Here is a 24,051-nt window from a genome sequence, read left to right on the forward strand (position 1 = left end):
TGGGCAGTGGGGCTAGGCAACCTGGGGAGGAGGCCCCCAGAAGGGAGAGCTCACTGGCCATGTCTTGCCTAACACTTTCATCGTATGTCATCTACATGATATTACAAAGATCACTCTTTACCAAATTAATTACTCAGTGTTGAGAGACTAGCACACATTTAAGGTACCAGAAGCAAGATCCAAAAACATCTTGGAAGGCACAGAAGTGGGATGAATCTAGTAAGAAAATATATCATTTTCTTCAGTGGCGTGGAAAAATGTATTGTGCAAGTCCAGGATGGGGCAGGTGTGGCTGAATGGTGAAAAAGACTTCAATGGGTTTTAGCTAACAGTAGGGTAAAAAGGAGCCACCAGCAGTTATGACCCCCATAGTCTCCCCTCTCCTCCCCCCGCCAAAAAAAAGCTTATTTGAGGTTGAGCTTCACTGAAGAAGTTCAAACTCTGGCCAGGAGCCACGCCCAAGAGTGAGGCCCACTCACCCGTGTCAAGAGCAGCCAGGACAGTGGAAAGAACGGCGGATTGGTAGTGAGGCAGGAAAAGGGTTGTGGCTCCAAGAAGGACCAATTTAGTGGAGTAGCACTTCATCCTTTTCAGCAAAATGGTGCACTTTGCAGCAGGCAAAGTTGTCCAAAGATGGACTGGTACGTCCCTCTCACTGGAAAAGTCTGAATGCCTGGTGGGATGTTTCACAAGGGACCAATATATCGGATATGTGATTGAAGATGCCAGTCCTAACCTCTTACTGTCAATACTAATAATAACCAGTGGTGGTAGCCACAATGTGCTGGACACTTACTATTGGTGGGGGACATGGGACTCAATGCTTTATCTGCATTATCTTATTTAATCCTTACAGTAACACCATGAGGCAGTTACTAGGATCACTACCATTTTAGAGGTGAGGGCATGGGCTCGGGAAGGTGAAGAATGTGCCCAAAATCACAGCAGTGAAGAATAAAGCCTCTTTGGTAAGTGGGACTAGCAATCTAACAAGTCGAGAGAATGTGGAGGGGTTGTTTAATAGGGATATTGGAAGACTGGAGTGGAGTTGAATGGCTTCTTCCATGATGGCTGCCAACAACAGGGCAGGTGGTTTCTGTGATCTCTGTACTACAAAAGTACAGCAGTGAGATAGGGAAGAGGGGCCCCAGAACAATATAGCAGAGCTGCCTTTTTTTTGGATGGTACTGGGGAATTGAACTCAGGGCCCCCTACAGGCACTCTACCACTTGAGCTGCACCCCCAATTCTTCTGTTTTTAGTTTGTTTTCTTGTTGAGTCTCCCACACTACCTTTAGGTCTCCTGAGTAGTCGGTATTGCAGCATGTGTCATCATGCCTGTCCAGAACTGTCTGCTTTATTAGGGTGGGATTAGTCTTAAAATTGAACAAATATTCAAACACTGTAATTTTTGTTCAACTTAATAGATTTTTTTGATAATTTATAAGCTTTTCATGAAAACTACACGTGTCACTTTGACTTTTGAATTGCAGCATCAATACTTTTGTTTCAGATGTCTAAACAATTGGAAAGGAATGACACAATCTCCCCACTATTTCCTATATCAACAGTCAATATTACTTCTTAATATTTAACAATTAAAACAGAAAGATATGGAGCCCTTCTATATTTTATTCAATGTTTCAATTGCTGTCGGGGGAAATTTAGTTGGAGTACCTAAGCCCTATACTTGGAAACAGGAAGCCCTCCCCAGGATGTAAAGTGCTACCCATGTACTCCACGTGGCAGGTGCTGTGTCTATAAAAATTGGCTTGGCCTAGGATTTACAGGTTCCCTAAGTCCCTTTCAACTGAAACCAGTAAGTTGCATGAGGAGAAAGGAAGAGTCCCTGGGCAGATCCTGCCGACCAGGGACACTGAACTGGGAGCATTCAGAATGCCTGCACCTGAGATGCCAGGGGTGGGATTTGAAAATGAAATACTTGTGAAAGATGCTCAACAATCGTTCTCTCATCACCCCCTAATGTCAGTCAGGCATGAGGCAGACTGAAACCCAGCAAGGTGCAGAGACTTGCTAAGATGTCAGCCTCACCTGCTGTGTTCAGAGGTCGGGGCAGAGGAATCACATCTTAAAAGGAAAAGTCATGAATCAGAGATGAGGGTGAAGAAAAGGAGGAGAGAACCTACCCCACTTCAGCCCCGGGCTTGAGATCACAATGCTGGGGTTTGGTCACCTGCCACCTTCAACTTGACACTTGAATCTGCCCAGGGCTTTTGGGTCAAAGTCTGTCCTTCATGAGAAGGTCTTCCAATCAGGTAGCACGATGAATCAGGGCTGTCCCCAGGCGCTTGGGAGAAGTAATAAGATTGCACAAGCCTCTGTTCCCTGCCTCAGGTGACCTGCATGGAGGCAAGGCCGATCCACTGTCCCTGGTTCTCTACTTTGGGTGAAACTTGGTAAATCAGAAAGAGGAGGGGCAGAGGCCAGTCCTGGCTGCCCCAGGGCCCGCAGAGTGTGGAGCTGCTGTGGCAGGGGCCGCCCCAGCAGCGTGGAAGGATGCCACTGTGTTACCTCGCTGGCAGGGCTGGGGGTACCAAGCGGGGAGAGTGATACACATGTGTTCAGAGCCAAGCGGCTGCTTTCAGAACTGGGTCACCTCAAAGAACAAGCACGTTGATCTGTCCCGATTGCTGGGATCGGGTTTCGTCCTTCCTTGTAAAACCCAGCCGTGTCCCCAGCAGCTGGCAGCACCAAGACGCTCCTTTGTCCGAGCGTTCCAGGAGGTCGAGGAGCGCAGTGATACAAAGGGCCGGGCGCCCAAGCTCTCCACCCGTCCCCTGGGCACGGGCTGTGCCCTCACGTGGGCCCAGGGGGCTCTCGGGGCAGGAGGCCTGGGACCTCCGCACTTGATCTTCCTGCCGGCTGGAGCAGCAGCCTGACCTTGCTTGGGATTGGAGCGCAGCCTCCACCTCCATCTCTCTGGGTCTCTCTAACTTGTTTTTTTGCTGACGCTGAACCCTGGTGCTTTTGCTTTTGGAGACAAGAGACACCCTGTAATTAAAAAAAAAAATAGGGAGCGCTCTTCGGCCTGGGAGGTAGACACATGCTGCCCTCTAATGGCCCCGGCCCTGCAGGTCCCCAGGCTGGGCCCAAGCAGACGCGGGGACCTTCCTTCCTGGGGGGAGGGGGGGGATGGGGATGGGGTTGGGGAGGGTCTGTGGCGGTGCGGGTTTCCTTCCTCCTGGCCCTTCCCCACAGCTGCTCAAAATGCCAGCAGTTGCTTTTCACCGGGAAAAGATGTCACAGGGCGGGCAGTTGTGGTGTGGGTGACCACGGGAGGAAAATGGTCCATCGTTTTGATTCCTGGACGCATTTACCCTATGGGTTTAGGAAGAGATGGCTGGTCTTGTTCCCCTGCTCCTTTGCAGGTCCTCGAAGCTCGAGGGAGGAAAGCACAAGGGCATTGGCAAAGGTCCGTGCCTGTCAGCAGGTTTGTGCACACAAAGGGGCTTCCTTTTCCTGCCCTGCTGGTGACAGAGCAGAGTGGGGGCGGGGTGACTGCTACTGCGGATACCCTTCCCCCCAACCCCCCCCCCCCCCCCCCCCGCCTCGGACTTTCCACTTGGAGCCTGGAGAACCAACTCAAAAGCCAAACACAAGCCTCTTGAAAAAACATCTGCTGGGTTAATGTTTGAAGAACCTAAAGACATTAGTTGGACAATGTCCAGTTCTGGTTAGAGGGGAATCCAGAACTTCATCCAGGGACAAAGTTCATAGGTGTGGGAGGAAAATCTGGGACAGACTTCTGTTCTGGTAGCTGGGAAGCTTGTCTTCAGAAGTGATGGAAAGAAGCTGAAAGAGGGAGGGACCCTGTTTGCCTCCTAGATCTGGCCCAAGTGGAGCATCCGCTGTAGCTCTGTAGCTGGGCGGAAACAGTGCAAAAGTTAGTGCTCCCAAGTTTACGATGTCACCTACAGCCAGGCTTCTGGGGAAAAAGCCTCGGTGTGACAGGGCAGAATGATCCTTCGTAAACGTTTATGAAATTGAGGTTTGATGGTCACAGAAATTAATGAGGTAATTCTTGTGGGAAGAGCTGTCTGGGGAAGGCAAACCATTACTCTTTTCTGCCCGTCTTAGGGGTGGGGGATGGAGAACAGGAATTGGAGACTGGTTAGGTTGAAATTTGAAGGAATGAGCATCATCTTTATATGAGGGTTAAGCAAGGAGAGTCCATTCCCCATCCCTCACTCCCTTTTGCCTTCTAGAAGTGGAAAAGGAGCACTTTTTATTCTTTAATTTGGGTCTTTGGTTGCCAGAGCCTGACATTGGGAAATGAGTATTTCCCTACCCCCTGGCCCACCTTACATTGTAGAATGAAAGTTTTTTATTCCCTCCTGTTTTCTCATAATCCTGAACGAACTCTGAAAAAAAAATCAAAATATATATTCTGTAAGTTTGCTTTCTTTTTGCAGTGTTGTGGCTTGAACTCAGGGCCTTCACCTTGAGACACTTCACCAACCCTTTTTTGTGATGGATTTTTTTTTTTTGACATAGGGTCTCACAAACTATTTATCTGGGCTGGTTTTGAACCACCATCTTCCTGATCTCTGCCTTTTGAGTAGCTAGGATTACAGGCATGAGCCACTGCCACCTGGCTGTAAGTTTGTTTTCTTTTGGCAGAATTGACCTGAAAGTTTGCCTTTGTTTGGTTTTGGTTGCCCAATGGTGCTCACTCCATTCACAGACTGTAGGGAGCAGCTTTCGAAAGCGATTAGTGGCCTGTGTGGATCCTGTTCAGGACTAACAGGGCCATGAGGTCCTGCTCCCAGACTGTGAGGGACTGGTGGATCAAGGATAAAGACAGCTCTTAATGCTGACTTACTCAAGGGAAAGAAGAGCCTAAAGTAATACACATATTTCCTACCTAAGATTTGGGTTGTGTTATAACCACCTCTCTTCCCTCAGCTAAAAGATGGCACAGTGTCGTCCTGGGAGATGTTCTTCCATCTTTCCTCCTCCATAACATTTTATACAAGGCAATTCTAACCCTGGAGACATAAGCATTTCCCCAAAGCTGATGGCATGCTAAATGGGACACATCTGTTTCCTAGTTTCATGTGGATAAATTAAAAATTAATAGAGGGCCCTGTGGTTATATGTGAAGTTTAAAGCACAAAGGTGTAACTAAAGGGTAGTGAGTGATTCATTTATTCTATTATTATTATTATTATTATTTGCAGTGTGGGGATGGAACCTAGGGCCTCTGTGCATGCTAGGCAAGCACTGTACCTCTGATCCCCCTCCACACAGCCCTAGAGAGTTCTTTAAATCTCTGACATTTCATGATTCCCTGTTAATGTTCTTCTAGCTGTGGTTAGAGGACACCAGCAACATCTACACACCATATGTCCTGGAGAGAATGGCACTCAGCAGATGGACTTCCTTTTAGCAGAGTGCACGAGAGGCTTCAGGTATACCTGGTATAACAGGTAGCATGCAAAATTCAGCAAACCTTGCATCTTTTTCTTTTTCTTTCTTTTTTTTCTTATCTGACAGCGTCTCTCTGTGTAGCCCAGATTAGCCTTCAAATCTCTCTTGATCTTTCTGCCTCAACCTCCCAAGGGTTGGGGTTGCAGGTGTGAGCTACCAGGCCTGTCTTTAAATCTTGCATCTTAGCTTTGCCACTTTTATAGGCTCCAGGCAAGTTACTACTTCTCTGAGCCTCAGTTACCTCCCTGGTAAAATAAAGATGTTATGGCACCACATTATATGAATTCAGTGCTTAGTATATTGTAAACTATCAATATTGTTATTTTAATATCATCTTTGAGTTTTTTGTTGTTACTTTTGGCTTTGTTTTCTTTGTAGTTCTAGGGATTGAACTCGGGTATGCTAGCCAAGTACACAGCTTCTGAGCTACACTTTCAGCCCCAGATTCTTTTTTTAAAGGACCAAATCGTGTATTTCAAATACCTATATGAAACAGGTTATATAAATAACCTCTTGCAATTGCTTTAAGTGGGGTGGGGAGGGGGCTGCGGGGGAGAGACGATGGGGGTGGTGTAAATAATGTACTATATCAGTCTAATCGGAATTGTTACCGGAATGGCCCCTGTATAATGAATATTTCCTAATAAATATTTATTAAAAAAAAAAAAGGACCAAATCATAATGAAATGTAAAACCGCTTCAGTAAGCCCTAGGTGCATTTAGGCTTGTGATCAGGTGAGGAAAGGAATTTGGGAAAAGCTTTGGAAGAAAGACTAGAGTCAGAGAAAGCAGAGCTGGGACCCCTTGTGGAGAGGCCAGCTCAGCTCACAGGCTGAGCAGGGTGAATAGTGTCGGGAAGCTATGGTCTGGGAAAGAGGGAGAAAACCTGAGATGCCAACTCTGTGTGGGGAATCCAGTGAAAACAGACTGACAAAACCCAGCTCATGGTCTAGAAACTTGCAGAAAGAAGTTTTGGTCAAGAGTGGAAAAGGGGAGCTGCAGGGGCCCCAAAACTGGGAACCAATCCAAAACCACCAGCCTGCCAAGCAGAGAGGAACTTGGAGCAACAGCCAGTTAAGCACCTGATTAATGAGTAAGCTGCTGGCTGGTTCAGGTGAGAGTGCACCTGTGATTTACCTAATCCCTGCAGAGCTGCACCCTGAGATCTCTGTGCACTCAAGTCATTTTTTTACTCAAACTGCTGGGTGAAGCCAAGATTGTGCTGAGCAGCTGTGGGGGAAGGGACTCCTAGGGGAAGGTATTTTTTTGTTGTTTTTTTTTTTAAATTGGACTTTTTGGTGGGTGTATATTCTTGCCTGTGAAAGAATAGCCATGAAATCAAAAGTCAGAGTTGCTTTATAAACCTGGGAGCACCAGAAGCTGTTATGGAGAACAAGGGAATCATCTATTGTATATTGTTACAGACTTGAGCTTTTCTTTTAGCCTGGTTGATTTTCTTGTATAGTTAGGTTTTTATTTTTGTTCATGAAAATTTCCAAACTTTTAATTAAAATATAACATGCATTCAGAAAAGTGCCAAAATCCTATATAGGTTGACAAAAGTTCATAAATTTAGCTGGATGTAGTGGAGTACACCTGTATTCCCAGCTACTGAGAGGCAGAGGCAGGAGGATCACAAGTTCAAGGCCATCTCAGGCGAAGTTAACGAAACCCTATCTCAAGAACAAAATAAAAATAAAAGGGCTGGGCTGAAGTGGCAGAGTGCATGCCAAAAAGTTCAAGGCCCTAGGTTCAGTTCCTAGCACTGTGAAAAAAAATGTTCACAGATTGAAAATGTTTATTGCAAACATTATTCCAATTAAGAAACAATGTCATTATCACTGGGAGCCCTCATCCCACTCATAGTTTAGTATGCCTGTATTGTCCCCCACCCCTGCCTTTTTTTTTAAACTCTTTTGCAATACTGGGGATCAAACCCAGGGGCCTGAACATGGTAGGCAAGGGCTCTGTCACTGAACTACATCCTCCCCAGCCTGAAAAAAAATTAATTGTGGTATCATAGAAACAGCATACAACTTATTGTTTTAACTGTTTTTAAGAGTGCAGTTTATTGGTATGTTCACATTGTTGTGCAACTATCACAATCATCCACCTCCAGCACTTTAAATTTTTTAAAACAAACCCTGTCCCCGTTAAATGCTAACTTCCTATCTCTCCTGCTCCCGGCCACAGCGACCGCTGTTCTAGTTCCCGTTTCAATGAGCTTGCCTACTCTAGGGCCCTCACGTGAGTGCAATCACAGATCGTCCCTGGTGACTGACCTATGCCTGTTAAAATGTCCTTAAGGTTCATCTGCGTTGTAGCGTGTGTCATTGGGAATGGCCACCTTTCCTAAGGTTGACCAGTATGGCATTATGTGTATGTATCATTGACCCATGGGCTCTTACATAACTTCCATCTTTGGCTATTGTGAATAAGACTAATGTAAGCAAGGTATACCTGTTCAAAACCTGATTTCAATTCTTTTGGATATACACATCCAGAAATGGAGTTCCTGGATCAAGTGACAATTTAATTTTTATTTTTGTTTGGTTTTTTTTTTTTTTTTTTTGAGGCAGGGTCTCACTATGAAGCCCAGGCTGCCGTGGGACTTGTAATCCTTCTGTCTCAGCCTCCCAAGTGCTGGGATTGCAGTCTTATACTACCACACCCTGCTCATTTAAAATGTTTTGAGGAATCACCATGCTGGTTTTCACAACTAGTTTTGCATGATTTTTCATTTAATATTCATGGAACCACTTAGTATGTACTCTTGTGTCTGACCCTCTTTTGTTCAACCTCTACTTTCATTCAACTTGATGTTTGTGGAACTCATTATATATATATATTCTAGAGACAGAACCCAGGGTCTCACACGTGCCAGACAAGTGCTCTACCACTGAGCTACCCCTTCCCCAGGCCTGTCCATGTGCTTTTTCACAGGTAGCCAGTATCTAAAAGAACTATAATTGACTTGATTTCTGGGTATTTCATAATCCCTCTTGTTAAGTTATATATATATATGTATATGGGTGAATATATGAATATGAATATGTGTGTGTGTGTGTGTGTGTGTGGTTTGAACTCAGGCTTTCCCACTTGTGAGGCAGGTGCTCTACCACTTGAACCACACCTTCAGACAAATTATATTTTCATCAGTCTATCCTCTTAGTTTTATTATTAGCTGTGCAGCATTTTGTAAGTAGAATATTACAGTTCTTTGGAGTTCAACAGAAACCTTTGCTGAACACATTCATAGAACTGTGTCAGGTTCTGTGATTCTGGTCCCTTTCTCTGTTTCCATGCTGTAATAAAGTCACAGTCTGGGGCAGATATCTGAGCGGAGATCCCTGAATTGGGCCTCCACATATGGCAAGCATTTGCTCTAATCTTAAGACTCCCTGTACAGTTTTATGATAGAGTACTTAGATCAGGGTTCAGTTATCTTGCCAGTAAGAGCTACATCTGATAAGACAGCTCAGCACTTCCACACCTCCTCTGGACTAGCTTCCCTCATGAATCCCTCAATCCACAACCACCAAAATGAAAAAGAAAGGCACTTAGAATCACCTATTTGAAAAATCCCTGAAGCCCCCATGGGCTTTAAAATCTCTTTTCTTATTTATTTATTTATTTAAGATAGAGTCTTCCTATATAGCCCAGACTATCCTGAATTTGTGATCCTCCTGCTTCAGCCTCCTGAGTGCTGAGATTACAGGTGTGTATCACCATACCTGATCTTAAATACTTTTTAAAAAAAACATTCTGCAGATTGCTCAAGAAAAAAAATATCATCTAAATCAGATGATCTAGTTTAGTTATACGTTAGCCTTCATTTCTAACAAGTTTTTTTGGAAATGTTCCAGTGACTTCTATCTATACTCATGTCTCCTAACTTGGCTGGCTGGAGAGTGGTGACCTCGTAGAAGCCAGCATTCTTTCAGAGAAAGCTTTGGGAATAGAATGAGGGCCTTGCAATCTCAGTCTCACTGACCTTTCCTAGGGCTACAAGCCTGTGACAATACAGAGAGAGGGCTGATGTCCTCCAGGGTCTCTGTAATGTCAGGATTCAACGTGGAATAGGGGGAGCAACACTTGACATAGACAGGTGGAGCCAGGGTCCTGGGTTTGAGTCCCTCCCTTGATTCTTGGCACAAATGTGACACTGAGCAAGTCACTTGACACCATAGAGCCTCAGTTTATTCATTGGTGGAAAAAACATAATTCATAGACATCTTACATTGCATTTTGTCTGCCATCTTCTCCCAGGTCTTCAGGCTCATCTTGTTGGGAGGTTTGTGGTACAAGACTGAAAGCAGATTTTGTCCAAATCCAAACTCACCCTTGTGGATTTTGTTTTGAAAGCTTAAAGTTATTTAGGAGTCTGGGCTCGGGCCAAGGATGGGGGTGGGTCAGGGGAGGTAATTGAAATTGTTCTTATTTTCAGGGAGGGGAGTAAGCAGAGGGCAGAGAGGGGGCTCCCATGGCTAGGAGAGTCAGTCAGCACTGTGTCACTATAACAAATACCAGAGACAGATCAACTTAAAAAGAGGAAAGTTTATTCTGGCTCATGGTCTCGGAGGTTTCAGTGCATGTTTGCTTGGCCTCATTGCCTTTAGGCCTCTGGTGAGGCAGCTTATCATGGCAGGGAACATGGGGGTGGAACAAGGCTGTTCACCTCCTGGCAGCCAGGAAGGAGTGAGGGAAAGAGAGAGGTGGAGCCAGGATCCCAATATCCCCTTAAAGGACACTCCCCTAATGACCCAATGACACTAGGCCCCACTTCCTAAAGGTTCCTGTACCTCCCAATAGGGCCACAGGCTGGGAACCAAGCTTCTAACACATGGACCTTTGGAAGACCCTTATCCAAATTACACCAGCTGGGGACTCCAGAGGGAACCCTAAGAGTCTTGAGTCTTGTGCAGTCAACATCACAGCTCCCAGAAGGTGGGCTGACCTTGGAAGGGAATGTCCCTTTGGAGCTTCCTGTGAGCAGCTTGTAGGCCTTGTTATGGGGCCTGCAGTCAAAGATAATGACAAATCAGAGATGACCTGGGAGCCAGAAAAGCAGAAGGGCCACCTCAAATGTTTCCTTTGCTTTTGACCCTGGGGCATTGCAAGCAACTACAGGAGGTACAGTGAGACATGACAGTGGCACAAAGAAGTGAGACTGAATTTCTGGCCTCTCTAGTGGCATTTGGGCTGTGTAACCTCTTATGACCTACATTTCTGGGCTAAATTTCTTTTGGCCACGGGTAAAATGGAGACACCCAGTGTGCAGCTAACATGGCTGGGGTAGGAAGGTAAGCGAGGTATGTGGAAAGCATTTAGCAATGTGACCCCCGCCATTGGTTCCTGGTGGGAGCCAGCTCTCCTGGTTCTAGACATCGTGGAAACTTCCACAGTGAGGTAGGCTCCCCCTGCATCTGCCTGGGGTGTCAGGCCTGTGGCGGCTATGGGCTGGCCAGAGCCGGATGTTGACGGTTGGGGCTGCTTCCTCTGTGGGACTGGCAGGACCTTGCCTCGAAACACTGACGCTGAAGGTTTTGCTTCGTTTATCATGGAGGAGAAAGATCCAAATGCTCCTCTAGGAAAGCAGCAGAGATTTTTCCGACAGGATTCTGTGTCCACACTCTGTGATGCTTCGACTGACTGTGGAAAGTGCTGGAAAACTGTCCCTTTGCTCCTGCTGGAGTTGGTCAGTCAGTCACAGGGAAGTGGACTAGCTGAGCAGGGAGGGTCTTAGCTGGCCAATGGAAAGCTAAGGTGGCCATGTCACAAGCCATGTGCATTATTACAACTTTTTTTAGCAGCCACATTACAGTAAGTACAAAAGAAAGAGGTGAAATTAATTCTTTTATTTTACCAATGTATTAAAACGGCATTGTTGCAACATGTAATCAATATGATGTATAAAAATATAAAACAGGTTAATATAAAAAACTCATGAGCTATTTTAGATTCTTTCTTGTTTCTCATTTAAGTGTTTGAAATCTAGGGTACATTTCACACTTACAGCAGATCTTCATTTGGCCTAGCCGTATGCTCAGTGACGTCGTGTGGCTTCTGGATTAGATAGTGTAGGTCTACACCCGCAGTTTCTACTGGAGACGATCTCCCTTGCCCAGGGGACGGGTGGCAATGTTGGCAGGTATTTATTATTTTGAGATGGGGGTCTCACTATGTAACCCATGCATGGTTCAAATCTGTGATCTTCCTGTCGTGGACATTTTTAATTGTTGTGACTGGAGGTGCTGCTTCTGGTAGCTAGTGGGTAGAGGCCAGAGTTGTTGCTCAATGTCCTACAATCACAGGACGGTCCCCACTGCAAAGAATGATCTGCTCCAAGATACTCATGGTGTGGTCTGAGAAACCCTGCTTTAAACCAAGTTTGCCTTCACCCCATCTCCTGATGTTATATTTTGGATAAGTGTCCCCAAAGTTGCATGCAGTAAAGGCTTGGTCTCTAGCCTCTGGCACTATTAAGAGGAAGTGGAACCTTTACGAGGTGGGACATAGTGGGAATCTTTCAGGTCACTGGGGCCTTGTTGGGTGCCAGTCTCTTCCTCTCTCTCTTTTTTGCTTCCCGGTCACCATGAGGTAAGCAGCTTGCTCTGCCATGTGTGCCTACTACGATGAGGTGCCTCACCATAGGCCCAAAGCAACAGGGCCAACCATTTCAGCCTGAACCTCTAAAATAAACCTTTCCTCTTTATAAGCTCGTTATCTTAAGTGTTTGTTATAGTAATGGAAAACTAACTCACATACCTGCCTTTTCTCTTCCTTTTCTTTTCTTTCTTCTCTGCAGTAACAAGGCACCAAGGGTCAGCTGGTAGCAGGACAGATGCTGGCATCAAGGTCTCCAGAGTTTGAACCCCAGGGCATCCTCAGCATCACACACCCCTCCTGTTGGCACATGATTGCTGCAGGTGTTCCCCATCCTTTCTCTAGCATAGCTTAAAAGGGGAAAATAAATGACAGGACCCAAGCCACGGGCAAGAGATCACACCCCCCACAACGTTCCCCAGCACAGAAGTTTCTTTTGCATTTCATGAAAATTTAGGGGGAATTCATACACTTGTCAGAACCTGAGAAACAAAGGAAATGCTGAAGCCAGCAAGAATTCTGCAGCTGACACTCAGCCAGCTCTGGAGGAGGCCTTCAAAGCATGGAGTGTCAGAGGGAGACTCTTGCATGAGATCGAGTTTCTTACTTAGCTACAAGGGGACCCGGAACAGTTTTCTGAATGTCCTGATGAATGGCTATTCCCATCACTCAGTGAGAAGTGCTTTACAATAAGTGGAACATAAAAGGACCAGGACAACTATATTTTCCTTAACCTTGCTCTCCCTACGGGTTCTTTTTTCCTCCTCAATAGAAATGAAACCTGAAATTTTTGTAGAAACTGGCAGGGGAATGAGTGATGGAATGAATGAATGGATTACACAGAACCGCTTAGGGCATAAACTAACCTTTCTTCTTCGTTTCATTGCTAAATCACCTGCTTGCTTTGCAGTTGCTCTCTGCTGACCCCTGGCCTCCTTGGCTGGTGTTGCTGTCTCCCTTCTTTCTTCCAGCCCCTTTCTGCATTCCTGCATTGGGAATGTTGTGCCATCCTTGCTCCCTGGAAGCCTTCCTCCCAGCCATGGGCCTGGCCTTGGGACTCCCTCTTAAAAATCCTTCCTTTCCCTGTGTCCCACGCTCTTGAGGACTTTCACTTCCTGAATCTGTGACCTCTGGGCAGTCCTTGAGCCTGTCCAACCTCCCTAGGGGAAAGAGGCCCTTTCTGCATGTTTCTGCTGACCATAGTCCTTAAGACTACACTGAAGCAGAGTTCACATCTATGAATGTACTTGTTGGCTAGCACAGGCAGCTTTTATTCCCTTGGTTTATAGAGACTCTGGCTTGTTTTTGCCTATCTTTATGTGTTCTGCTGCTTGTTAACTCATAGAGGTGGAGGAAGCTGAACTCAAACTGGCTCCATCCGTTTTGTCATTAGCACATGCTAAGGAGTTGGAAAGGAGGTAGAAGCTTTTAGAAAATGAGATTGAAGAAGTTGTGTGACACTCACATGTGACTCAGACCCCAGACTCATCTGTGCAATCATGGGCTGACCATCTAAAGATCCACAGCTGTTGAGTTGAGAGATGCTTGGAAATTCTCAGCACCTTGACCGACAGGTGCAGCCTGGCCATTCTCCCTCTGTGTACTCCACTTTTCTTACATTGTCAATGGGAGACAGGTTTCTCTTAGTCCACTGAGTGTCAGTTCACTGGGCTCCCAGATGATACTCTCAGGCCTTAAAAGCACAAAATGCAATGCCTTGAAGTCCAGAACTAGAGGATTGTCCTGAAAAAGAGGAAACTCAGACTGATATATCTTCCAGATTCTTGGTCACATGAGGGGCTAGACGCAAGGCCATCAAGACTTGTGGCAGTGGTCCAGTGTGCTCATGGTATGTCCCTAGAGAGGTCCCTGGGCCACAGCATAGGACTGTTTTTTTCCCAAGCAGCTATGGATTGAGCCCTTTATAGCCATGGAGAACTTAATTCTCTTCAGGGAATTAAGGGATGGCTTTTAAAGCCAGGTTTCTTTCCCATTTCTGCCTCTCCTCATTATTTTACTTACTTTAAATAATATACACAATGTCCTTACTCTTAAGACAAAGCCCAGGCTCTAGGGATCTGTTTTAAGGCACATCAGGTTTGTCCGGGTCACTCAGGAGGTAGCTCCTATATGCTACCATCTCCTGGCTCTCCTCAGCAGGAATAGCAGCCCTGTGTGTGCAGCTTAGCATCTCTGTGCTGGGCTCAGCAGGGGCTGAAGTAGGAGGCAGATGAGGTTTCCCTGCTGTCATGCAGCTGTTTGCTGACCACCTCCCCATGAGGGCCACTCTTGCAGCTGGACCGTGGTGTGCTCAGCTATGCAACGTGGCCTCATGCTGCAAACAGATGCCAGGGTGTGCAGACTCCATAAAGCGAACATTCTGGTTAACTAGAGGAAGTGTTCCTTTGCATCCTGGTCCCCGTTTTTGCAATCATATTTGCAGACCCAACACATCACATTAGTTGAATCTTAATGAAAACATTCTTGGACAGGGTTGAATGTGGTGGATGATTTCATGAAACATTGTCCTCAGAGCAATGTGACCCAAGTTCTCCATGGACACCCTGCTACTCCTGTCGGGGTAGACAGCCCTGTATTTCTGGAAGTGGAGCTGAGCTTGTGCACGGCAATGGTACAGCATGCCTCACTCTTTCTGCTCCATGTTCTGACTGCTGCTTTTGCTTTGATTTTAAGGGGCAATACCATGTTTTGGTGAAGGACATGTGCCTGGGTATGTACAAAGAAAGCCTGTTATTCTAACTACATTGGTTTTTCTGGATATCTTTGTATTTCAGCTTAAGAAGTTGGGAGTGAGAAACCCTTAGGAAGACAGGCTGGGTGCTTCAACAGCACACACATGGATCTTAAAACCATTTGTCCCCCAGCTTGTCTGTTTGAGAACCGTGAAGCCAAACAGAGCTATAAAAACCGTTCTGTTGTGCAGCGACTTGGCCTGGTGCTGCAGCAGCTAATGCCCCACCCCCCAGAAGAGCAGAGCTGCTGCTGAAGCCTGGCGCTGCTGAGGCTCCTGTGAGCCATCACCGCTCACTTTTGCACGCCTCGCAGCATCTCCCGAAAAGAAAACACACTCAGATTCCGAGCCTGGTCTCTCTCTCTCTCCCATGGCAGTTCTTAGCCTCTGCTTGCCTGTCCTCCTCCTTCCCCCTCCTGCTGGTGGGGCAGCAGCCAGGGTGGCAGTGGACACCTGAGCACCAGCAGGAAAGGGAGACTGGGTGACTGGAGTGTCCCTGTCATCTCACCCTGTTGCCCTGGTCCCCTGCTCCCTCTTCTTGGCACCTATTTGATTTCCTAACAGATTTTTACACGTAGATCTAATTCCAGCCATCAAAGCAGAGCTTGTGATATGGAGGCAGAGTGTGTGCTAATGAGGCTGAGGCCCAGGGCACAGCAGATTTCCCCTGTGGGTCTCTCAGCCAGCTCCCCGGGGAGTCCTCTTCTCCTTTTCCTCTTTCCTTGCTCTGTCCAAGGACTCACAGAGAGGCCTGTCTCCTCCTTACCTTCCCCCTGCATTGGGAAAGCAGCCTGTTTGCCTTTATCTTTCTACACATGCATATTTACTGCACAAGGGCTCAGATGGCCACGTGGGTCCTCTTGGTTAGGACATGTGAAATGAAGAATCATGACTTTGGTGCCTCCCAGAGGTGGTTCAAGTGGAACATATGATCAGATGCAAAAGGGTCTAGATTGACTCAGACGTGAGCAGTTTATAAACATTTGCAGAGGGATCCAAGAATGGTGGGTAGGTCAGGCTCTGCCCTGAATACAGGACATGGTTAGGATAGAGCAGACAGGGGCCTGTGGGCATGTCAAGGGCTCACGGCCCAGGAGGAGGGAGCCATCTGCCCACATGTCTGCAGGTGAGAGACCCTGATAGGCTCAAACACCTGGAGTGAGGAAACACTCCAGCTCACCTACCTCCAGGCCTTCCCCAGCAAGGGCCAAACCCAAAGGAACAGTAGTCACAATCCAGACTTTTTAAACATCAATAAGTAAGTTTATTGGAGAAATCTCTGAGTCTGAGCAGGGTGAAGGGTTGGGCATTACATGGGTGGAGACTTATGGGAAAAACTCCCCTTACTCACCCCTTTCTCCAATTTCCTGCCTTCTACTGACTGCTTAGAACCCATTCTCTCTTTAAGCACAGCCTCCAGCTATTTCTGTCTCCTTGCCCCTCCCCTTGTCAATTGCAGGCCACATGTCCCCCACCCTCCAACCCCACAGATGTTTTCTTTACTTCTCTTTTCCACTGCTCTGCTTAGCCTCTCTTGGTTTCCTCATGAGTCCTTTCCTGTACTCCTCCTCCATCAGCCAGTGGAGGCCTGCAGAGGAGCAGGACACATGAGGGACGTTATCATGGACAGTGCAGAATATCACCTGAACCCTGGGCCACAAGTAATCTCCCACACTTTTATGTTGAAAAAAATCCCACTCTCTAGTTTTCTGGGAAATGGCTTCTTTTGAAGAACCACCTATGTGACTTTGATAAGACCCTCTGATATGTCCCCCCAAATTCATATTTAGAAGGCTTAACTCCCAGTACCTCAGAATGTGACTATTTGGAGATAGGTCCTTGAAAGAGGTGATTAAGTTAAAATGAGGCTATTGGGGTGTGCCCTAATCTATTCTGTCTGGTGTCATTATAAGAGCAGACCAGGACACAATCACACACAGAGGGAGACCATGTGATATCCAGGGAAAGACACTATCTCAAGTCAATGAGTGAGAACTCAGGAGAAACTAGTCCTTCCCAAATCTTGATTTCAGACTTCAGTCTCCAAAACTACTATGACAAGTAGCTGTAGCACTTGTCCACTCTCAAACACTGCCAGCTCCTTTTTGTGACTTCCATAAGACTCACAGATGACTTTTATTTACCTGTGACAAACCAAGAACAGACTCTCCCAGTTATCATCATTCCTTTCTTCAATGATTAGATGAACTGTTTGTCCCCCAAACTAGCCAGACACAGAAACAGACATTTCTTTTTTTTTTTATTCATATGTACATACAATGTTTGGGTCATTTCTCCCCGCTTCCCCCACCCCCTCCCTTAACCACTCCACCCCCTCCCTCTGTCCCCTCCCCCCTTCCCTCCTTCCCCCTCATTTCCAGGCAGAAACTGTTTTGCCCTTATGTCTAATTTTGTTGTAGAGAGAGTATAAGCAATAATAGGAAGGACCAAGGGTTTTTGCTAGTTGAGATAAGGATAGCTATACAGGAAGTTGACTCACATTACTTTCCTGTACATGTGTGTTACCTTCTAGGTTAATTCTTCTCAAACTAACCTTTTCTCTAGTTCCTGGTCCCCTTCTCCTATTGGCCTCTGTCACTTTAAATTATCTGCATTAGTTTCTCTGTGTTGAGGGCAACAAATGCTATCTAGTTTTTTGGGTGTCTTACCTATCCTCGTACCTCCCTTGTGTGCTCTCACTTTATCATGTGCTCAAAGTCCAATCCCGTTGTTGTGTTTGCCCTTGATCTAATGTCCACATATGAGGGAGAACATACAATTTTTGGTCTTTTGGGCCAGGCTAACCTCACTCAGAATGATGTTCTCCAATTCCATCCATTTACCTGCTAATGATAATATTTCGTTCTTCTTCATGGCTGCATAAAATTCCATTGTGTATAGATACCACATTTTCTTGATCCATTCTTCAGTGGTGGGGCATCTTGGCTGTTTCCATAACTTGGCTGTTTCCATAACTTGGCTGTTGTGAATAGTGCTGCAATAAACATGGGTGTGCAGGTGCCTCTGGAGTAACCTGTGTCACAGTCTTTTGGGTATATCCCCAAGAGTGGTATTGCTGGATCAAATGGTAGATCAATGTTTAGCTTTTTAAGTAGCCTCCAAATCTTTTTCCAGAGTGGTTGTACTAGTTTACATTCCCACCAACAGTGTAAGAGGGTTCCTTTTTCCCTGCATCCTCGCCAACGCCTGTTGTTGGTTGTGTTGCTGATGATGGCTATTCTAACAGGGGTGAGATGGAATCTTAGTGTGGTTTTAATTTGCATTTCCTTTATTGCTAGGGATGGTGAGAATTTTTTCATGTGTTTTTTGACCATTTGAATTTCTTCTTTTGAGAAAGTTTTGTTTAGTTCACTTGCCCATTTCTTTATTAGTTCATTAGTTTTGGGAGAATTTAGTTTTTTAAGTTCCCTATATATTCTGGTTATCAGTCCTTTGTCTGATGTGTAGCTGGCAAATATTTTCTCCCACTCTGTGGGTGTTCTCTTCAGTTTAGAGACCATTTCTTTTGTTGAGCAGAAGCTTTTTAGTTTTATGAAGTCCCATTTATCTATGCTATCTCTTAGTTGCTGTGCTGCTGGGGTTCCGTTGAGAAAGTTCTTGCCTATACCTATTAGTTCCAAAGTATTTCCTACTCTTTCCTGAAACAGGCATTTCTTGTCCAGCTGACTGACAGACAACCACTGATTACAAAAACACCCACTTGTGCAATCCTATAAAAGTCTAGAGAATATCACCTGCCACGTGGCTCTCATCTTAGATCTGCATGCTCTTCCAATTCACTTCCTCCTGAGCACTCAACACCATCCTGGCCTCCATCCATCCAGCACTTCATCTCACAGTCATCAGTTTATGTTGTGCTTTTATTTACTGTACATTCCAACCCTCCTCACAACACTCTTTTGCCTTCACATGGAAAGGTCAGAGGTGCTCATGGACATCGTGCCTCAAGGCATTACTGAGGCCCACACTTCTTTTGCCAGGACGCGAAATGCAGACCTGAGAGATTACACCTTCCTCTGCAACTCTGCATACCCTTGGCAGCTCTCGTACCACTCACTGTCGTTTACTTCGTGCTGTTGCCCACGAAAGACATAGGTCTGTAAAAAGCATACACAATGGTTAGAGTTATCGCCATTATTAATTTCCTTCTTCCTAAGACAAAACCATAACCTTGAGGGTTCCAGGATTAGTTGACAATAGGAGGAACTGCATCCCTAACTTTTGAACTATGGCAATCTCTCTCTTATATGCTAAGGTAAGGGTACCACCCTCAAATCTCTTAATTGGGACTCCCCTTCCATGTTTGCATTTCAAAGCCTCACAACCTCTCTATCTTCTTCTCCTATGTTTGGATGCCCTATTTTAAGTCATCCTTGTCTCTTTTTTTTGTTGTACTGGGGTTTGAACTCAGGACCTTGAGCTTGCTAGGCAGGCGCTCTACCACTTGAGCCGCTCCACCAACCTGGAGGCTCTATTTTAGACTCATTACCCATTTCCCTCTTTAAAAACACAAGAGGACATGATTTGAGGACACAAACACGATGGAAGCCAAAAGCCTACTATATCCAGTGTCTCGAGAATTTCCCTCTTGCTTACAAGGAGTTGGTGCTGCTGTAGGATTTGTCCAAAACATCGTGGGTTTGGTTATAAGCCCTCCACTCAGTCCCTTAGGGCTCTCTGCCATTTATAGCCTACTATTCATGAAGAAGGCCAACTTCCACTCATCTCCTACAAAATCCTACTTTTGCCTTCTCCGTGCATCACTGGCCACTGTTTTCAAAACTTCGGTCCAGCTGCACTCCTCCCCCTCCCTGAGGGATGGTCTCCAGCCCTTCCTTGCTCTGACAATGCCAACACTGCTCTCCAAGACCCTCGTGTCATACTCTGGGGACAGTTTTTAACTCAAGTTGCAAATGAGAATTTCTGTACCCCATTGAAGTCAAATCCATACCTGAGGTTAGTTTGATTTAACCAAGAGTCCTCACCGTTTTCATAACTCTCTCAGAGTAAGAGACTAATGCTAACACAGACAGCCAATATGCATTGGGGGTAAAACATGATTTTGCTGTCTATGGAAAGGAAGAAGGTTCATGATGGCTGGAGGGACACCCAAAAAATAGCACCCAAATTGCTAACCTATGAAAGGCTTTCCTATGACACAATGAATTAACTACTCTTAGTATTGACATCACACTCGTTGTCAGACCCCCCAAAGCCAAAGGAAGTTCCTTACCTGACAATTATTCTAAGACAGCTACTTTCTAAGAAACCTGCATACTTCCCACTTTTCGACCTCCATCGGAGACAGAAACTGTACTTAAGAAGCTAAAGCCACAACAACTGCTAACACTGAGGCTGGTAAACATGGCTGGAAACAAGCAGGCTCTTTTATCCCCTCAGACAAGCTTTAACATACCCAGAGGTCTGATTGGTCTTTCCAACATCCTCCACCTGAAATTCAGTCTGGATGCTCCAGGAACTACATATCACAGTGACAGCAGTCTTAAGGCCTTGGGATGCTGTGTGTTATGGGTCAACAGGGCCAGGTTAATAGTGCTCGGATATTTGGTGGCCACACGTTATTTTTTCGTGGTCCTCTCGGCACTGGCCACTGTGTGGGATGAGGCAGGTCATGTGGAAGTATTAAGCCAGCACATAGGAATTTTGGACTCTCTGTTTTCCAGAATATTCAGCTACAGAGCCCTCCTGTGAACATTTTTTTTTCTTTATGAGTGTTTTTTAGTGACATCTGTCTCTGTCTAGACCAGTGGATCTTAATCAGGGATAATCTTGGCAATGTCTGGGGACACTTTTAATTGTCACAAGCTGAGGGGAGGAGATGCTATTTGTATCTGGGGGAGTGGAGGCAAGGGATGCTGCTGGCCACATGCAGTCCCACAACCAAGAACCACCCACCCAAAGCTTCCGTGGTGTCAAGGTAAGAACTCCTGTTCTAGATAGCAGTGCTGCTTCCAGGACAGTCTCCTAATCTTATTTAAGAAAGAAAAAGAACCCATCCAGTTGGTTTTCTAATGGAGACTGATTCTTACAGTAGTGTCTGCCTTTGAATTCTATGAGCTGCAATGTGGAAATAAAAACAGAATTGTTGCCTTGTTTCTGGATAAAAATTGGTCTTAGGCACACCACCAAGGACAACTTTGGGAAATCAGGTATTTTTGTTGAAAGTGAGTAATTCAATATGCTGGGAAGTTTGGGGCTCCCAGGTTTGCTTCTGGCTCCCCTGAGAGCTTGTTGGATGTTTTTGGGAATGTCACTCTCCTCTAGGGGTGGAACTAAGATATTTTCAAGCCTCTTCTGGCTCGACCAGAGTTTACTATAGAACAAGCCCATGCATAAGTCAGCTTTGAGAGTTACTAAAACACAACAAAATAGAAAGGAACAAGGCACCACCACAGCTCTGTCCTGCTACTGCTGGCTTCGGGGGATGTCCACTTCCACGTGCTTTCATGTGACCCACTTCCCTTCTTCTTCAAGGGCTTGAGAAGGGAAGAGCTGTGGCCATCAGGAAGACCAGCCAAGGGTGAGGTCCATGCTGCAGGCAGACCAGGCACTGGTTATATGAGAATGGGCAGGGCAGCGGGAGCTCTGTGGCATCTGTTTTCAGGATGAGGTCTGGGGATGTGTAGTGGTGAATGAGAGGTTGGTCCTCTGATTCTGCAGACTCCTCATTCATTCACAGATTCAACCAATTACTGATGGAAAACACTCAGAAAAAAATGCATCTCTACTGAACACATACAGCTTTCTTGTCATTCTCTAAACAATTCGGTGTAACAGCTATTTATATAACATTTACATTGTATTAGGTATAATAGATATAGTAGGAGGACGTGCATAGGTTCTGTGCAAACACTATGCCATTTTATAGACAGGACTTGAGCATCCTCAGGTTTTGGTATTGGGGGGGCTGTGTGTCATAGAATAAATCACCTAAGAACAGAAAGCTGACTGTATTTTCAAGAGAGAAATGCAACTGCTTCAATTATTCTGATGCCACTCTTTGGAAAAGATCTGTACTTTTTTCCAGGATGAATTATATACAGCCCACTTGTGATAGGTCTTAGTAGTATAACTACAGAAACTGAATTTTTGTCTTTAATTGGCATGAAAAATTCATTTCTGTTTTCACAGAGTAGGTGATTTAAAAAAATAAACATATTAAATCCTCACAAAGATTACACAGATTATCCACGCAGATGGGAAGCATGTACAGAGAAAGAAAGGTCTTCCTCCCAGCTGAGAGTAGATAATTCTGATTTTCTATTGAAATGGTCTTGGAGGAACTGAAGACATTGTGGATTTGATGTTTTAGGGGAACATTCACCAAACCAAGGAGACTCGGCGCTGTGATTGCTTAGGAAAAAATAGGTCACTAGCCATAGGCTGGTGGGGACAGGTTCCGGGAAGATGATATTCTGTTCTGGACAGACATTTTCAGGGCAATAAATGAAGGCATACCACTTGGGTAGTTGCCCTACTGATTTGTTGATAATAGAGGAGTATTGGATAAAAAAAAAAATCAAGGGACAGGAACAAGGCAAGAAATTGAGGTTTTTGGAATTCCAGACTGGAATTGTACTAGGGTTTCTTCTGGGTTAGTTCACTGAAATGTACTAGCCAGTGGTTTATGTCTCTCCTTCTATGTCATCATTTTCAGAGTAGGAATGTAACCTGTGTTAGCAAAAATCAGATTGGCTTCACTGGTCCTTTGTGTAGTCTCAGAACTCTCTGCCTTTCTGTGTTTGAGCAAGTTCTGTTTTAGCTGGAAAGCATTGGGGCCCTGGTGCCTCCACTTACTTGGTTGTAGACTTCAAATGCTCATCCCCTGCTTCTTTGTGTCCTGCTGGTCTCCTATGCACCTGGGGTCCCCTGGAATCCTGTGTTCCTGGGCATCATAAATGCTGCAGGGATAGCTCCCCTGCTCACGTGCAGAGAACTTCATATATAATGCACAATTTTAAAGATGAATGTATGAAGAATTTCAACATGGTGACAGCAGGGCAGTACACCAAGTACAGGGCTCTTCTGGGCACAAGACCCAGTGCAATGTCACAGGTTGACGACTTATGAGCGAGTTCCTACTGGTCTGGATGTGCAGCCAGGGCTGTGGAAGAATCTTGAAACCATGAGATAAGTTGCCCAAGGCCAAAACCAGTGTCAGGAGGAGAGTAAAGTCAACTGCTGAAAGCCACTTGGCTTCCTAATGATATTGTTGAAGCACTGTGTTTTTGTTTTTGGTTTTGGGATGAGGTCTCACCATGTTGCCCAAATTGACCTCAAACTTGCCGTCTTTTTGCCATAGCCACTGGAGTAGCTGGGACTAGGCATGCATGACCACCGTGCCTGCAGGAAACTTCGGTCATACTCTCTTTAGAACTTACTGGGCTGCTTATCATCTAAGTTTTTTTTTAAAAAATCATTGTTTTTAAAGCTGGTTTCAACTGAGTGTTCTGTTACTTGCAACTGAAAGCTTTCTAATGCATATAGGAGGACAACTTGACCATACTAAGTGAAGGCCATCCTGCAGTAGCTTTTCTTACTTTACTGTCTTTTTTTTTTTTTTCAAGACAAGGTCTTGCTATGTAGCCCAGGCTGGTCTTGAACTTGTGATCTTCCTGTCTCAGCCTCAAAAGTGCTGGGATCACAGGCATGCACCACCAGCTGTACTGTGTTTTTGACAAAAGTAGGTACATAACTCTGCAAGCCATCAAGGTAGCCTTGATAAGACTTTGAAACTCAAAAGCTAAAGAAGACTAAGGGCACCAAGTTGGCAGTCAGGTTCAGTGTCAGATTCCCAATGGAATGTGATTCCAAAGAACTGCCTAGTCAAGACATTGTCCCTCCTTAAAGAGGTCATGTTCACATGCACTGCCTTCTCTGGTAAGTGGATGACCTTGCAAGAGTCACCTCAGAAGCATTAGTCCAGTCATCTGCAGAGTTAAGTGCACGCTGGAGTCTCACTGCCCTTCTGTGTTAGTTCCTCAAGCATTCAACTTCGGGGTCATTTTGTTTAGGAAATGAAAAAAGAATAGCAAAAACAATAGTAAATGAAGAAAGACTTTGGAGTGTGACTTCAGAAACCATTGGCTAGGTTATAGAGCTAAATAGCTATAGAGCAAATCCTTATAGACAATTTTATCCACCTGCAAATGCTTATTTGCCTTTACTGGTCTTGATAAGACAAGCCAAGATTGCTGTCAC

At 45.4% G+C, this 24,051-nt stretch overlaps 1 long non-coding RNA gene across 12 annotated transcripts in view; it reads left to right on the forward strand.

Annotated features, from left to right (window-relative positions):
- Window positions 1-3,705: 3,705 nt before the first annotated feature.
- LOC141425700 (uncharacterized) overlaps window positions 3,706-24,051 on the forward strand; it is a 63,292-nt gene continuing 42,946 nt past the window's right edge. For 10 of the 12 annotated variants that reach the window (XR_012450755.1, XR_012450759.1, XR_012450750.1 and 7 more), the window contains exons 1-2: window positions 3,706-4,034; window positions 5,329-5,431. This is a non-coding gene — a long non-coding RNA (uncharacterized lncRNA). Of the gene's footprint in view, window positions 4,035-5,328; window positions 5,450-24,051 lie in introns of all 12 variants that reach the window. The other 2 variants (XR_012450758.1, XR_012450757.1) reach the window with 1 other exon arrangement.

The sequence above is a fragment of the Castor canadensis genome, chromosome 8 (genome assembly GCF_047511655.1).
Source record: "Castor canadensis chromosome 8, mCasCan1.hap1v2, whole genome shotgun sequence".
In the NCBI taxonomy this organism is placed as follows: domain Eukaryota; kingdom Metazoa; phylum Chordata; class Mammalia; order Rodentia; family Castoridae; genus Castor; species Castor canadensis.